The sequence below is a fragment of the Oxyura jamaicensis genome, chromosome 4, assembly GCF_011077185.1.
Source record: "Oxyura jamaicensis isolate SHBP4307 breed ruddy duck chromosome 4, BPBGC_Ojam_1.0, whole genome shotgun sequence".
NCBI lineage: Eukaryota > Metazoa > Chordata > Aves > Anseriformes > Anatidae > Oxyura > Oxyura jamaicensis.
The window spans coordinates 45,288,653-45,304,850 of NC_048896.1; the positions used below are offsets into that span (position 1 = coordinate 45,288,653).

Consider the following 16,198-nt stretch of genomic DNA (forward strand, 5'->3'; position numbering starts at 1 on the left):
GTGGCCAAAAACAAATGGAATACTAGACAAATTGAATTGTTTTCTTGGATAAAGAAAAAGGATGACTTCCGAGTTGGCTTGCAGTACCTGCTGTCTACACACGCCTCTTGGAAATACCAAGAAAATAGAATGTTGCAGAAAGTGAGAGATGGCTGGGGCAGTAAAAAGTTCATGGCCCGGCTGCCTTTTTTCCTATGACTTGACAGTGGAAGATCAAGCTGGCTGTGGAAGATCAAGCTGGCTGTTGCATCTGTGGAATGACTTCTGGGGTATTGACAGTTACTGGAAACATTCCTGGGACACATTATCCCACAAATAAAAACTAGGAAAGCAGAGGGTAACCGGTGTAATATGTGTGTTTAAAAAATGTTGTCTTGGCATATATGTTAAAAAATGTATTTGACAATGCATTGGAAATGTGTTCATAAACTTCACATTTTACCCTGATTTTGCAGGTAACAGAAGAGACATTTGGATCAATTCAAATATAGTATGTTTTTTAGTCAAAACATCTAAAGAGCAAAGGAAACAGAGGGTTTCTCAGTCTAGCCAGGGGAGGAAGAGTTTTCATTGTTCTCCTTTTGCCAAATAGCTCACAGGGTAAGGAATGCTTTGAAGATATTTTCTCCTGCAAGTGTGATGTAACCAGTAAGCTGAAGTAGGCTGACCAGATTACAAAAACATAGCTCTGAGAAACTGTGGTTTCTGGAGAGTAGGAGTGTTGTGACAACTCCTAGTAGGTAATACCAGAGATACCCTTGTAATGACCTGCTTAACCTTTATGTTCATTCTTTTGCTACTGTTGGGAATGGCTAAATCCCAGACTTGCAGGTTTGGGTTAGGAAGATCAAACCATTAGGGAAATAGAGAAAATGTCCTAGTCTGAACATCCAAATAGCGTCCCCAATGTTTGCAGAACAACAGCTAAGGCCCTGCGGGGCAGCTTACAGGTGAGAATGGGTAGGTTTCAGCTGGTAAGGGGAGACCAGCTGTTCCCCATATCTGTTCATGGCTTTCAGCTGCAACCAGTGCAGTGAGTGGGCAGTGTGGGAGGCTGAGCTGTGAGCAGAGGCTTCATGTGCGTGCCAGGAGAGGTTTATTGTTTTTTACTTTTGCTTTTCTTTAGTTCCTCTATGACTCCTTAGGGTGGTGGAAAGGTGTCTGTCTCTCTTTATACTCTGGAAATTAATGAGGAAACTCTCCCTAAGACTTGTTGAAGCAGGATGGCACAAGAAGGTTCTCCATGAGCAGGGGCTTGGGTCTGGTCTGAACCTGGGCTTTGCTATATGTTTCTGAAGGCCAGATTCTGTGCTCTTAGATCTGTGTAAATTATTTGGGTCTTTCCAGCGTTTGAATAAAATGGAGAGGGGAAGCTAGCCAGACATTTTATTTTATTTCCCTTCTAGCCCCATGTTTTATTATTTTTAAAGTGATTGACTGGAAGGAGTTGTAAGAGGATACATTAATATTTAACTGTATTGCAACAAATAATTGATTTTTTAAAGTTTTATTTCATTCAGATTTGTCTGGAGCTCCCCAGCCTGGTTTATTTTTGATTATAGAAATTCATTTCAGTTAAATCATTCCTTTATCGGCAGGATCTGCCCACATTTGGTTAGAATAAATAGCTATAGAAACCAAAGTGTTTTTTTCAATTGCTTTGAATCAAAGTTGCATTAAGGCAAAGAAAAAAACAAAAACAAAAAACCTTTTGCTGAAATTGGGCTGGATCTCATTAATTCAGAAACAATTATATTAAGGAGTCTTTAATGTGTAGCTGTGATGCTGTGCTAGTCACTTAAAGCTTCAACTCAGTTTTGAGAACAGACTATACTGTTTCTTGAGTTTTTCCACTTGTGGTTTTGTGTGCGTCCATGACCTGGAAGCTTCTACCTGCCCTGTCTGTTTGTGACTCTCTTGATAATCAGTGGTCTCCATTAGTTCTTTTGATGCCTTATAAAGCCTTATGCTTTTGGCAGGTAGAAATGAGGAGAAAAAAATGTATTTTGTTAAACAGCTATGTTTATGTTGTTGATACATCTGCTTTTATTGAATGACTTCCTGCTGATACACAAGATAGGTTGTTTGCTGTTAGCAACAATTGTTTTATGAATCCTCTACTGGGCTTGTCTGATCATATTCATAATTGTACCTGCCACTGAACACTGGGGGTTATAGGGGAGGGGCTTGAAGTTGTGTGGTTGTAAAATAGGGTTACTTTTTTTTTTTTTTTTTTTTTTTTTTGACACTAATGTTTTTTTGCAAATTGCTGCAATAATAGAAAGGGAAGTGCAAGTTCATTTTAAGGCCATTTTAAGTATAGCTCTTTGTTAAAGAAATGGTACAAGACCTTAAGGTTTGTGAGATGGATGTCTCAGTGAGATTTAAAAGCTTTTTAAAACGTACTCATAATACCACAGTCCTGTATTACTACCCCAGTATATGAAAAAGTGATACATGTGCTCTGTAGATTGATTGGGTTATTTCTCAACTGCAGGCTAGCTTCTGAAACAGTTTGCTCCTGCCAACAATTGCATTCAAGCATTAGGTGATGGATTTACACAGTTGCATTTTAGCTCTTAATAACAACAACTAGATGTCATAAGGTAGACCATCCCCATAGACATTTATTAGCTTATTTCCTTCTCAGGTGCTTTTCAAGTTTTTGGTACGTAAATGTATCGACTACGTTCTGTTGCTTACAGAGCTCACCAGTTTTATTTGTGTATCTGACTAGTTCCTCTATAAGACTGTATTCCTAACTCACATCCCATGCATCTGCTACTGGTTCTAGTTTGGAATTGCAGAAATGCAGAAATATATAGCTTCATGGGACCACAGATTATTTATTAAAATGATTCCTCTTGCTTATTTTGTAACATGCTCTCCTGTTCTAGCTGATGAATACATTGGCTAAATTACTGAATTATACACTACTAATTCTTAAAATTTATTCCAGGTAAGAAAGTATTGAAGTTTCATGAGTTTGAGACTGTTTCTGTAAAGCATTAATGTATCAGTAGAGTGAATTCAGGAACTCACCCTTCAAATTTTTTTTTTTTTTTTTTTTTTTTTTTATAAAGGCTTCAGATTCACTTTATGGACTTTTACTTTATCATGAAATACTCCTTCATATTACTTAACCTGTGTTTGGTGCCCAGTCAGTGGGGAACACTACATGGAAAGTATTCAAAAGAAATGCTGAAAAATTTCTTGAATTGAATGTAGCTAAGTACAGCCCTCTTATCTTTGATTACCCCTTTTAACGTAGATTTCAAGTTGGGAAAAGGAATAAAGAATCATCACTCTGCGTACTTTTCACTGAGGCTTAGTTTTGCAGGCATTGGCTCTGCCTTGGGGTAACAGTGTAATCCCATTGAGTCACAGAATATCCTGAGTTGGAAGGGGCCCTCAAGGGTCGTGGAGTCTAGCCCCTGGCTCGGGGCCTTGACCGCTGCCCTGGGGAGCCTCTCCCAGTGTCCGAACGCTTCTTTTGATGAAGAACTTTTTTCTAACATCCAGACTGAACTTCCCCTGATGCAACTTCTTGCCATTGCCTCAGGTACTGTCACTGTCCCCAGAGAGCAGAGCTCAGTGCCTGCCCCTCTGCTCCCCTCGTGAGGGAGCTGCAAGCCTCCCCTCAGCCTTCCCTCAGCCTCCCCGCTCTGGGCTGAACAAATCAAGGGAGCTCAGCTGTGTCTCATACATCTTACCCTCTAGACTCTTCACCATCTTTCTGTCCCTCCTGTGGACACTTTCTAACATTTTTATGTCTCTATTATACCGTGGTACCCAAAACTCCACACAGTACTCCTTACCAGCGCAGAGTGGGGCAATCACTTCCTTCAACCAGCTAGCAGTGTCATGCTTGGTGCACCCCAGGGTGCAGTTAGCAATAACATATCAGAATTAGTCTGCTGAGTGGTGGGTCCTCTTGTAAAGGACTGTTTTGCTTTGTTAGCCAGATGTAATACTGTGTAAGAAGCATGTAAACCTCAATTTTCTCCCTGGTAGTCTTAGCATTTCTAAGAGATGGGCCATTCAGGTGGTGGAAGCAGAAATTCTTATGTGTGAAGAAATGTACTTGAGTATAAGAAGGTTTCTTGTACCCACCAGCATACAATTGTGATTTTACTGGGAGTTGTTTGAAAGGGCAGCATTTCACAGGTGAGCCAGATCTGAGTCTAAATGGACAGCTGTTACAAGAATATACATGGCACCTGTGGAACGTTGCTCTGAAGTATTTTTTTTTTTCTTAGCTAAAAGGATCAAAACTAATATACGTATACCTCTATTTCATTTGTTTGCACAAAGTATGTATTATTTCCAGAATCTCTATCCATTTACTGGACACTAGATCTCTGAATCCTTCTATTCCCTGCACTAACTTCCTCAAATCCAGTTTTGCATCTGAAACTCTATGGATCAGAATCACCCTCAAATCTGAACCCTAAGTCTATGCATATAAAAAATGTATATATATGAGTTTATATACTTCTATATACACACATACAATTCTCATACTCGAAGAAACAAAAAAAAATCTACATTTTCAGCTAGGGCTGGTTATACCTTGTTGTGATCAGAGGAATGATTACAGCTCGTGATATATCTAAGCTATCTAACTAAAACTGGTTTATACATGTGCAGCTGTAGATTTGCAGCAGAGTATATTTTGGCTACTGAGTGTATGCCGGACCTTCATCAGTCTGCTGCACTATTGCATTTTGCTGCCCTGGCTAAGATAAAGCTGGCTGCTTCAGATGCATCTAAAGCAGGTCTGTCACAGCACAGTATTAACATGCTATGTTGAAGTTTCCATCTTATAAACTTAATATTGAATTAATTCTTGCAATACTGGATTCAGCCTTGAGTTACAGTGCTTTTAATGCCCACCCCTTCCAAAATACATCCAGATCTGCATTCCAGATATTCAGTTTTCCTCTGTTTTGTGAATACCTGCTGCTATAGCCTCTAAAATATCTGCTCTCTCTCCTGTAATGCTGACCCTCTCCTTCAGATCTCAGAGCCACCCATCATGCAGGCCTTTGGTGCCAGCCCCTTACATCATTGGTTTCCTGTGTGTCAGCCATGTGGAAACTACTTGAAGTAGTTAGGGTTAAGTGCTTCAAACAGAGGAGATAAATTGCTTTGTTGTTTGTTATTCCTCATAACCAATCTTCTGTCTATGAAAACATTCTTCTAGGGCAGTTTTGAATGAGGCCTAATTATGCACTTAGCTGGAAAAAAATTGGATGTTATCTTAGACCATCTTCTTCCTTGCAATTTTTGATCTTTACTCTCAAATACAGCTCGTGAAGAATTAAACATGCTCAAGAGAGTGGAAGAACATGTTAACGAGGAAATGTGTTAAATGAGCATGGAAAATCTGGCCAAATAATTTCCAAGATGCACCATGATGACTTTCTATTTTTTATGTGCAAATTACAAAGAGGGCAAAAACTCAGACTTGAAAAAAGATGCTATAACTGGGAACAGTGGATTGAAAAATGACAAAAAAAAAATAAATATATATAGACAGAACATCTGAGAAGAAAGATGCCCTAAAGGTGAAATGTATTGGACTGTGGAATAGTTTCTACTGGTTAATGGCATGTATTAACCCACCAGCTGATCTGGATGCTGAAGTGAGAATTACTTTCTACATTTTAACAAGAAAGATTTTTTTTTTTTTTTTTTTTTTCCAAAAGTCACCTGCAGTTAAAATCTGTAGTGTGATCTTTCTGAAGATTTGGTTCAGGAAAACAAAAATAATTAGCTGTCATGGCAATAAGAGGATTGACTTTTATAGTAAGGAAAGAACACTGTGCCCACATTCTTTGGGCTATTTTTTTCTTTTTTCTTTCACAGGCATGACTCCCATGCTACATACCACAAGCAGTCCAACCCCACTAACAAACCACATTTTGGGATTGATCTAGGAGTTGACTCTCCAATGTTATGTACAATAGGAGCAACGTAATAAAACACACTCTAATTACTATCTGAAATTGGCATCTCTTACTCAAAAATCTTTTTATTTTACTTTGGACAACCATGAAAGTCAAGTTTATGGAAGAATGAACTCCAGGAAGGAGCTGGAGCTCATTTACTATTTGAAAAGTACAAAACCCTTCATAAAATGTTGACATTATTCTGGGTGCAGCAAATGCAGCTGGTGTAAAACTGCTGCATTTTTTTTTCCCTTTAAATAAATACTTCAGTTGTTTGTTACCACTAGAAGAAGAGATTAATTTACAAATTGTTCATCTTTCCTGCTCATTGTTCCAGAACTGCTGGTCCACTTGTCTTTAGCTACTGTGTGCAATTACTGTGCAGGCTGCCAGGAAGAGAAGCATAATGAAATAGTGTGTTCTTCTATTAACAATGGCAGATCAAATGGAAAGTATTACTCAGAAAACATTTCTTAGTGGTTCTTCTCCAGAACACACAAAATGTGATTAGGAACAAACACAGAGACATCCTCTCTGGTGCCTATTGCAAGGCATAGCTGCTTGAAAGAACCTGTTTAGGGTAAGAAATTATCCTTATAAAATGTAACACCTGCTGGAACTTTTGGTTCCCAATGCTTTATTAATTAATGTGCAACTTTTTGTGTATTTATCCTCCCAAAAGTGCCTAGAGATAATGAAGTGCTATTTTTGAAAGCCTGATGAAGAAGATAGAGAGGTGCAGAGAGGTCATAAGGGTCCAGGGGAGCAGGGAATGGGAGCGCAGCAATTCCTAGTGTAACAGCTCAGAGCCATTATCAATTTCACTCCTGAGCTTGCTCTCCCTGTGGAAATGACAGCACAGATAACGTGGAGACTTGGGGACTCTGCATTTAGCTGCAGATTTGTGTAATCCATATCCACCTTGAAAAAACAAACCTGCTTCATGTGGAATAATGGGTCTGTTCTAGCATGCTGTAGCCCTGTAGACTGATAACAGTGTTATTTATATGTGGTGGCTTGGGTCCCTCTTGGTATAGCTCGGCTATATATGTTCTGTGGTAGCTCTGACAATAATGCAGGAAAAAGTAAAGAACGCTTTGAGAACTGACCCTGGAAGCTATGCAAATTAAATTTTAAATGATGAATACCATATACCTGTAGACTTTCCTCCATGGGCCAAAGAGGGCTGTCATGGAGGCATGTTAAGGCTCCTTTGAAAAGGAAGAAAAGTCAAAGGATCGTAACGCAGCAATACAAAGGCTATTCAACTTCAGAGTCAGGAAGAGACCTTATCTTTCTCTTGTGTTCTCTGCTGGGTATTGCTTCCTCTTGCATAAAACATAACGTTACTTTGCTATAGTTTAGACAATTGTCTAAAACATAGGCTTAAGGCAGAAAGTGAAGATACTATGTCTGCGAGAGAAGAAATAATAGCGTAAGCTTCTACTGCTGTACCCATTGACTCAGGATCTGCTACGCTCCCTTCTGCCTTTCCAATTTCACACGCCTGTTGTCTTTCATCTCATTCCAGCTTTCAGGGTGGTGGTCTGTCCTCCTGCTTCTGATTCTCTCCTCTCTGCTGGAACTGAAGCTGTACCAGAAAGAAGAGTCTGAATACTCTCTGGGAGGGATCTTGAATTTGTAGAAAAAACATCTTTGTTGCCTTTTTTATTTTCTTCTTATTGTAGCTGTCTACTTTAGAACTTGCAAACATGAGTGAAAACAGTTTGGGAATGACATTTCTGTTCTGTACATGAAACTATATATTTGGTATTATGTACAGAGCCCAGAGTCTGCTGGTGTCCGGTGGGACATTTTGGAAAGATAAGTGGTCTATTCATGTTTCATGTCTCTAAAAGCTCAAGCTAAGCATGTCCTTCCCACTGTCATATTTAGCTATTGTTTCTCCTTGTGACTTTTCTCTGATCACTGTGTGATCTGCTTTATGTGAATTGAAAAGTGAATGAGATGACATTTTTGGATAATATTGGGTGTCCATATGAACCTATACAAAAATTCCATGGGTGGAAAAGGTAACTAACAATATTTTTGTAGATGAAAAGTTTGTATTTATGATTTTCCACCAGCAATATAAAATGGCAGGTCAACCATGGAAAAAGAAATCAAAACAGTGCCCACATTGATTTTTCTAAAAAAAAAAAAAAAAAAAAAAAAAATCTTATAAGAATCTTGTCTTCTATAGTTTGATTGAATCACTTATTCTTTGTATAAACAAACAGACAACACAAAACAACACAATAATATGTCATTTCACAGGATAAGAGGAATCCATTTGAATTTTTAAGAATCTATATTTTAAAGAATTTATTTTAGTCTGAAGTACAGAAGATGATCAGGTTTAGCATCCTTGTAGTTGAATAAGGTCATGTTTTAATAATTTCCTTGTTCTAAGGTTCCCTCAGTCAAATGACCTAGTTTACTGAAGTGAATGGAACTGTGATAATCTCTAATTATTTGTTGTGTTCTTTAGCTACTTCATGGGATTGTGTTAGATTAACTGATGTTCCAGTTTGACTAACACTTCATGTGGAAATGACAGTGTTTCAATTCTTCTGAAACAATTTCTTGGCACTGTGATTCTTGCCTACCTTTACTCACTGAATGTTTTTATTAACTCCTTGCAAATGGCTGATGTTCAGGTTATACCTTAGGTTTATTTTAAAACATCTGATCCTTGATGAAAGACTGTAGATCAACTTTGCTTTTCAGAGTAACATCGTTTTGATCAATGCCTCTGGCAGCTGAAGCTAGAAATGATTCATCAAAAGACTTTTAGCAAAATAACAACATTACAGTGGCTTAACTCCAAAAGTTTTCACTGTCCTTGCAGCTGTTGTTTTGCTCCATTTCATTTTTTCAAAGAACCGTTCTATCTGCAGATATGACACTGTTAGGTTCAGGAAGAAGCGACACCTCACTTACTAAGAATGTCTCTGCTTTTCCGTTACTAAATATTATTTTATCTCCTGAGCTGAAGGAGAAAATCTGCTTGGATGAATATACATCAGAGCATATGATTAATGAAAAGCCAAGGACAAATGTGGGTGATTCCTCGAGTCTGACAAACTTGTCTGATTTTTTCCTACTCTTTATCTGCTGGGACTAAGATATGATTGCTTACAAATCTGTTCTGCTTGGTTATGGCAACAGTGATTGTTCGGTGATTGAATTAGGGATTGTTTATCTTGTGCGTGACCAGGTTGTTTGTAATTACTCCAGAGAAACTGTTGGAAGTGTTTTCTAGTGTCATCATAATTCTGGGAACACTCCCATGGAGTGTTGGGCCCCAGATGCCCAAGGAGTCCATGCTAGAGCTCTTTTTCTGTGGGGCTAAATTGTTCCTTGGGTACCAGGCTGTGCATGGGAAAGGCTTATTAGGCAGAAAGTCGTGAACAGTGATAGCAGATTTCCTTCTAGTAGTCTTGCAGGTATTAAAGTATGCTGTGTGTGAGGAAAAACACGATGTACTGGTGATGTATAAATGCCAGGTTCAGACAAAACCCTACTTTGGGAGTGCCATGAGGGCCTCGGGAGTACCAGCTGGGCCGTGCTACTGATGGACAAGCAAGGGGCTCAGGTGTTATTGTCAGTCCTTCTTTACTTCAGTCAATAACAATAGTAATAAAATAGATGCTACTTATGCATTAATGTTGTTATTAGAATTGGCATACTTCAGACTGTATTAATTATTTAGGCTTTACTGCCCATGCTAAAATCAATACTTAGAGTATATACATTGAAATGTTTTCTCTGTTGCAGTATCATAGAAAGTAGGGCTAGAAAGCACATGAAAATGTAATCTACAGATTCATGTATTCCAAAACAAGGTTGGCGATACCCTGATATGTTCAATACATATTCAGCCAGTCCTTTAAGCCTCCAGGGATGGAAATTGTACAGCCATTTCCAAAGGTCTGTTTCAGTTGTACACACTATCCTTCTGGCCTGCACACAAAACCTCGTAGGTTAGGTAATACTCACAATTATAGATGCCAGTGAGCTTCCTTGTTGTGGTCTTGGCTCATCAGAATTAAAATTTTAATTGTTCTGATAAATTGTATGGTAGAACAGGATTTCTCTCTTTAGACTTTAATTTATTCCATTGGAAAATTTCCCCATATCTTGAAAAGGTATTGATACGAATGTAAACACATAATGCTGAGCTAAGTTTAGCTCTTGATGATGTACTTGTTACGGATACATATATTCCCCCCTCCAATTCAGCTTTCAGTCATGTTTGTGACCCAAAATTTCAATTCTATCCACTGTGTGAGCCTGGATTTCCAGCTGTATAGCTCACTATGTTTTCCTCAAAATATTCCTCATGTAGGGTTGAACAATTGGCCTTTTACCAAAACTACAAGAATTATTCAGTATATTTCTACAATGATTTCTTATTTTATACAAAATATATGTCAGGGTAAAAGAAGTCTTTTTTTTTTTTTTTTTTCAGCTTTTTGTTTATACATTTCAGGCAACTGGAAGCAGCACTTAAAATTTTGTATGTAGACAGAACAATACCCAAATATCTCTATTATATAATCTTTCAATAATCCTAGACTGAAACTTTTTCCTCAAAAAACAAAACAAACAAACAAAAAACGCCCCAAAAACATACAAACAAAAAACCGAAATGGTAATGTTGCAGCCTGTTTTGTTCTGATTGATTGCATTTTCTTGACCATTTCTTTCCCTCCCCCCCCCTTTTTTTTTCTTCATTATAGCAACAGCTTCACTTAGCATCTGAGCAGGGTTTCATTGTTATGTGAAATAAAATAATTAGACAGTTCACCTCCATCGGTGATACCAGATTAAACCTTGAGATTAAAATCTTTTACTAAATGTAATGGTGTTTTTGCATGGCTGAGGTTTTGTGTACCAGTGCACATGTCCAAATTATCAATGCACTATTTAATAAATTATGGCTTACTCATCTTAATCATTTGATATTTACCATTTTGCTCTGGTTTCCTAATTTTACCTATCAAAATTCTATTGCAGTTAATCAAAATACGATGGACTAAAAAGGCCTTTTGAACTCATCAGTTAGAAAAAGAATGAATTTCTCTAAAAATTTGGCCACAGGTGGGGCAGTGGACTAGAGCTTTTTACAAAAAATCTGTAGTTTTTCAATTACTTCTGACTTGTTCTGTATTATATAATATGGCAGAAAAAGAACAGAACAGGGTGCCACCAATCTCCAGTGTCACCACACAGAATTTATTGGGTGAAAATGTTCAGATCATGATAGACATTTATTAACACTGTTGTTCTGTCGGCAGTGCAGTATTAAGAAATGGCTCATTGTAAGAAGGACTCAAGGGTGCTCCATCTAAAGACTGAATAAAGGAGCTGGAACTGGAAATGCTTATCTGAGAATATTGGCTGGTTGTATCTTTAGCTGTATTGCATTTGTCCAGCATACCAATGTTGGGCCATAGATAATGCAATTTTTAAGCTTTTTAATAATAATTTTGAGGGAGAAAGTACACTAAATTTTACCAAGACATTTAGCTGTTGACTGTTTTGTGTAGCAGAGTCAAGTCAGGTATCTGACATGGTGATGGTTTTGTTTCAACAGGAAAAGAAAACAACACCTGGGAACAAAGTGATCGGTGGTGGTGAGTTATCATTTTAATCATTTTTCTGTAATGATATTTTTTCTTTGCCTTTTCGGTTCTTCAACATGAGTTCTGCATTGCAAGTGAAATTTTAAGCAGATTCATCAAGGTTATCATTACGGTTAGGAGCATCTTCCACCAGATTCACAACCATTATGTGTCAAAAGCACAAGCAGGTTGTATAATCTTGTGTGTTTTCTGGGAAGATACTGCACGCTATTTTATTAAATTGCTCAGGGGAGCAGTCCAGGCTGTGCTAAATAAATGATACGTTATCAGCTGAAAGGTTCATATGGCAGTGATCAGGTTTAAAACAGAAGAGACTGGAATGTGACTTGGATATACAGACTGCTGACACCTACTTTCACAGCTATCCAAAATGCACAGCAAATACTCCAAAGCAGCAAGAGATGTTGCTCCTTCTGTCAGTTGTTATCACCTCTCTTTCTGCTAAAAGTGCCTGAGTGTTATTGTTTGCCATCTTTTGGCATGGATTCTGACATGATGAGGATTTTCCTTTAATTTTGACAGAGAGAGACCACTCAGGCCAAAACTGTCAGAAATAATTTTGGATGTTACTGCTTTTGGAGATCCCTGTGTCGTGAATCAGATTTGAACCTGGTTTGAGGGAAAGGTGTGGATATTCAGGGTTTTTTTCTTGATTCCTCACGCACGTTACAGCAAAGATCTCTCAATGATTTGCCATCTTTGAAAGTTAAAACTTAAAATAGCATTTACTAATTCATTGATTCTGTTGTTACACTAACAAACATAGGGTTACATTCACACTCACTATGCAGTGTAAATAGCCATAATTTCAAATCCTCAGCAACATTTGTTCCAAGAGTGTAAAAAATATAAAATAAAACTGTAACTTGGTAATATCACAGTGCTGGTATTTATCAAAAAAAACAAAGCAGTATCTATGTAGAGCTGAAATAATGGAGATGAATTAATTGGGTGAGCACTCTAGGGGCACCTTTTCTAGCATTTGCTAGAACCCAGAGTTGTTGTTCAACATGGCTCTGTATTGTAGTATTGTTCTTAGAGAATGTTCTCCCCATTATTCGGGACAAATCTGGCGCTGAAGTCAGTGGGAAACCTACCCCAAGTAGAAAATACAGTGTCACAAACTCTATCTGCATGGCACTTGAATTATTTTCAAGCCTTAGCTTCTCCTTAATAGCTCGTACTGTTACAACCTTTGCGTAGCATTAATAAATTAATCTGTTAGGGAGTAATTGTTTCCATTCTGATAAAGCACCATGACTTTTGTTGTTACTTTTGGTTTATGAAATTACTGTTTGTATGTTTCATAATGGCAGAAGTGGTGACAGTATGGTGCTCTTTATAGGTTGCTAATATTCACTGAAATATCCATATCTAAGGGTACTAAGGGTACAAAAATCTGAGTTTCTTCACAAAAGAAATCCTGAAAAATGTTTAATTTCAAGATGTGTCCGAGTGTTCTGTGATGAATATTTTGTTAGAGATGGATCTGAGCATCAAATCTTGTGGTATTTCTAAATGCTAGAGAAACCATAGTCTGATTTTGGCTTTTGCTGCAGAGGTCCATCTCTGGTCAAATGTGTTGAAAAAGTTATGGTCTCAAGGTAGGCTTAATGGTTGGTTTATATTTAAGTTCTGAAATGGTCTGATTTTGCCAGTACTGAGCTTGTTACAATAATGTTTCCTTGAAATATAGCTGATTAATTAACATCTGTTAGTGAAGAGTAACGATGAAAAAATAAGCAAGCAAGCAGGAGGAAGGCAGAAACAGGATGTGAAACTAGAAGCAGCAGTTGCAACACATCACAAGCGTACTTGGATGTGCTCTAAGAAAAAGTTTGAAAAGTGGAACTTTAGTAATACTCATAATTGGGATAGGTTTATTAAATAGAGCTCAGGACAAAAGCATGAGTGTTTTAGTTTATAAACCTAAACCTTCTCTCTTGCCTAACTACAGTTTAAGACTTGTTCAGATTGCTATTAGGTAGCACAGGTAAATTTGAACATATTATTGTACCGTGTCTAAGTGTTTATCTAACTGAATACATTCTCTTCACCTCATCTTCTTATTCATCCTAGTCTTATTTTACTTACATTTTTTCAGTAGTTTCATTTAATTTGTAAAGTAGCTTACCTATATGCCAGATGACTAACCACTTCACATAGAAAATAACATAGGTAGAATCTGGTTTTAGCAACCTACACAAGTGATATTTGTCCAGTGGTTCATATTGTTAATCCTATCCTGTATGGTTTCTTTAGGTTCCAAAGTGGCATATTTACTATTCTGAAGTATTTCTGCCTGAAGTCTTCGTTTTAATGTTCAATAACATTTATGGCTTTGTAAATCCCACCAGTTGGCTATATTTTTCTCTTATGCATCTTTCCCATAAATTTTAAGGGAGTTCACAATTTGTCTGGTAGGTAAGGAATGTATCTATCATTTTGCACAGAGGTTAGGAAGTCCTCATGTATGGCTGTTCTAGGTATTCAGAATTGTTGGGCACAGACTTGACTGCAGGATAGTTGCAAAAGCAAGAATTTATTTCTGTTATTATTTTTTTTTTTTTTAGAGAGGATATAAAAATAGCATGTGTGGTTATAAGACAGTGATCTGTAATGATCACTCAAAAATTCTGGCTCCAGCTAGAACTGATACATCCTCCCAGAAATTCTGGCTCCAGCATGCTGCTGGTTTGTGAGAGGTAGTGTTAGCCACTGAAGTGAGACGTACAGCTAATTCATCGTTTTCTTTATAGTTTTTCCTCAAATTTTTGTAAAACTTGCTGTTGCAGTAATACCGAGATTTCACAGCTACCAATTCCAACCCAGAACTCTCAATGATCACCACTTAAGAACATTGCAGGGAGTGCAACATACTGCTTGTTTTCATTAGGCATTTCTTGCATGGTGGTCCATGACTCTGGAGACTAGTCTCAGCACTAGTTTCTTCTGTTTCTCTCTTTTTTTTTTTTTTATTTTATTTATTTTTTTTTTTTCTGAACTCTAGGAATATATTTTCATTTTACACCTCCTAAATATCAGTCAGAACCTCTTTTCCAAGGAGTTTTGTCAAGTAGCAACAGTTCAGGAAAAAGCTGGTCTTCCCTGTCTGTACTGGGTTTTGATTTATTCTCTGTTTTGCTGAATGTGCGTGTGCCTATTTTTCCCATATTTTTGAACATGCAATTTCACGAATATATTTTGCACAATTTATTCGCCTGATTCTTTGTGTAGTTGCCCTGTCGCAGAGAATCTGCAAACACAATGACGATGGTTCCCGAGGATTTTTTTTTGACAATGGAAAAAATCCCAAGTGACACAAACCCTTCTCTTCCATCCCTCAAGTGCTTCTAGTCTGAGTGTTTCCAGTGCAAAGGGAACACAGTCCTATTACCTTTGTGATTTAGCTAGTCTGTCTTCTGGAGCAACTTTATTCCATAGCAAATTTCTGCTTTTATTCAGAAATTTGCAGTCTACAGACACAAGAGGATTGAATGACCGTCCTTCCCTTTCCATTTACGCTTCCTAATGGTTTTACATGCAATGTAGCAGCCTGAAAGGATGTTTTTTTCAGTTGCATTGGATGACAGTTCAGCAGACAGAGTGTAGTGGCATGATACAGAGTGGTAAAAATGAATTTCTGAAGAGATGAAGAAAACTGTAGGCATGTAGGAAATTTAAGCATAAATGGAATCATTAATCCAATAGACTTCTGAGAATTTTCTGTTATCCAAAGAATTATAGCAAAATGTAGCTGCATTTAATATAGATGTTAATAACTTGTGTTGCTTGGCCTAGGGACATCAAGATGTTGCTGTAGACAGTTTAGTGTGCAGCTGTGTTTGCAATTGTAAGCTATACACTGCAACATACAGGAGTGAAGGATCATATGGAAAATATTAAATGTCTTTATAGAAATCTACTATGCTGTAACATTTAGAATAATGCGTTGTGCTAGTTATCCTGTGGAAAATTGTTCACGCAAATAAAATAAATCAAAATGAAAAGGCTAGGATTGTTTCCTGTAGACAATTCTTCTAATTGCAGCTAAAAAGATCTGCAACAAAACAATAAAAAAAAAAAAGAAAGAGGGGTTTCAGAGAGGGTCGTGCAACAAGGGCACGTTTATGAAATTTCAAGGAAGCAAGTTCAAAACTGATGAAAAGAAATACCAATATAATGTGTGGCTGGCCTGGAAACTCCACCATATGAGTCATGGAAGGCAGGAATTTAGTGAGTCAAAAAGGAATTAGTTATTTTATACAGATAACAAAATGACTTAGAGTTATCTGAACTGATTTTAGTAACTGTGGAAGTTCTGTTCCCTGTTCAAGAGATGATTTACAATTTTGTATTAAATAGTAAATGGATGAAAAAATCCTGGGAGCATGAACCTTGACAAGGACACAGCACTTCTAGCTATGTGCCCAGCTATTGTTTTTTCTTTTTATATGCCACCTTTCTGGATGCATTCTTTACTACACAGAGGACTGGCTTCACAGAGATGGCTGGATGGTTCCCAACTTAGGTATTAGGGCACCTTGCTGGGAGGAAGGCAGTGTAAGTTTGAATCTTCTTAGACTCAAGAAT

General features: G+C 37.5%; 1 long non-coding RNA gene across 1 annotated transcript in view; it reads left to right on the forward strand.

The window, feature by feature from the left end:
- Positions 1-817: 817 nt before the first annotated feature.
- LOC118165893 overlaps positions 818-16,198 on the forward strand; it is a 69,907-nt gene continuing 54,526 nt past the window's right edge. Inside the window, exons 1-2 of the long non-coding RNA XR_004750277.1 lie at positions 818-1,094; positions 11,557-11,596. This is a non-coding gene — a long non-coding RNA (uncharacterized LOC118165893). The remainder of the gene's footprint in view (positions 1,095-11,556; positions 11,597-16,198) is intronic.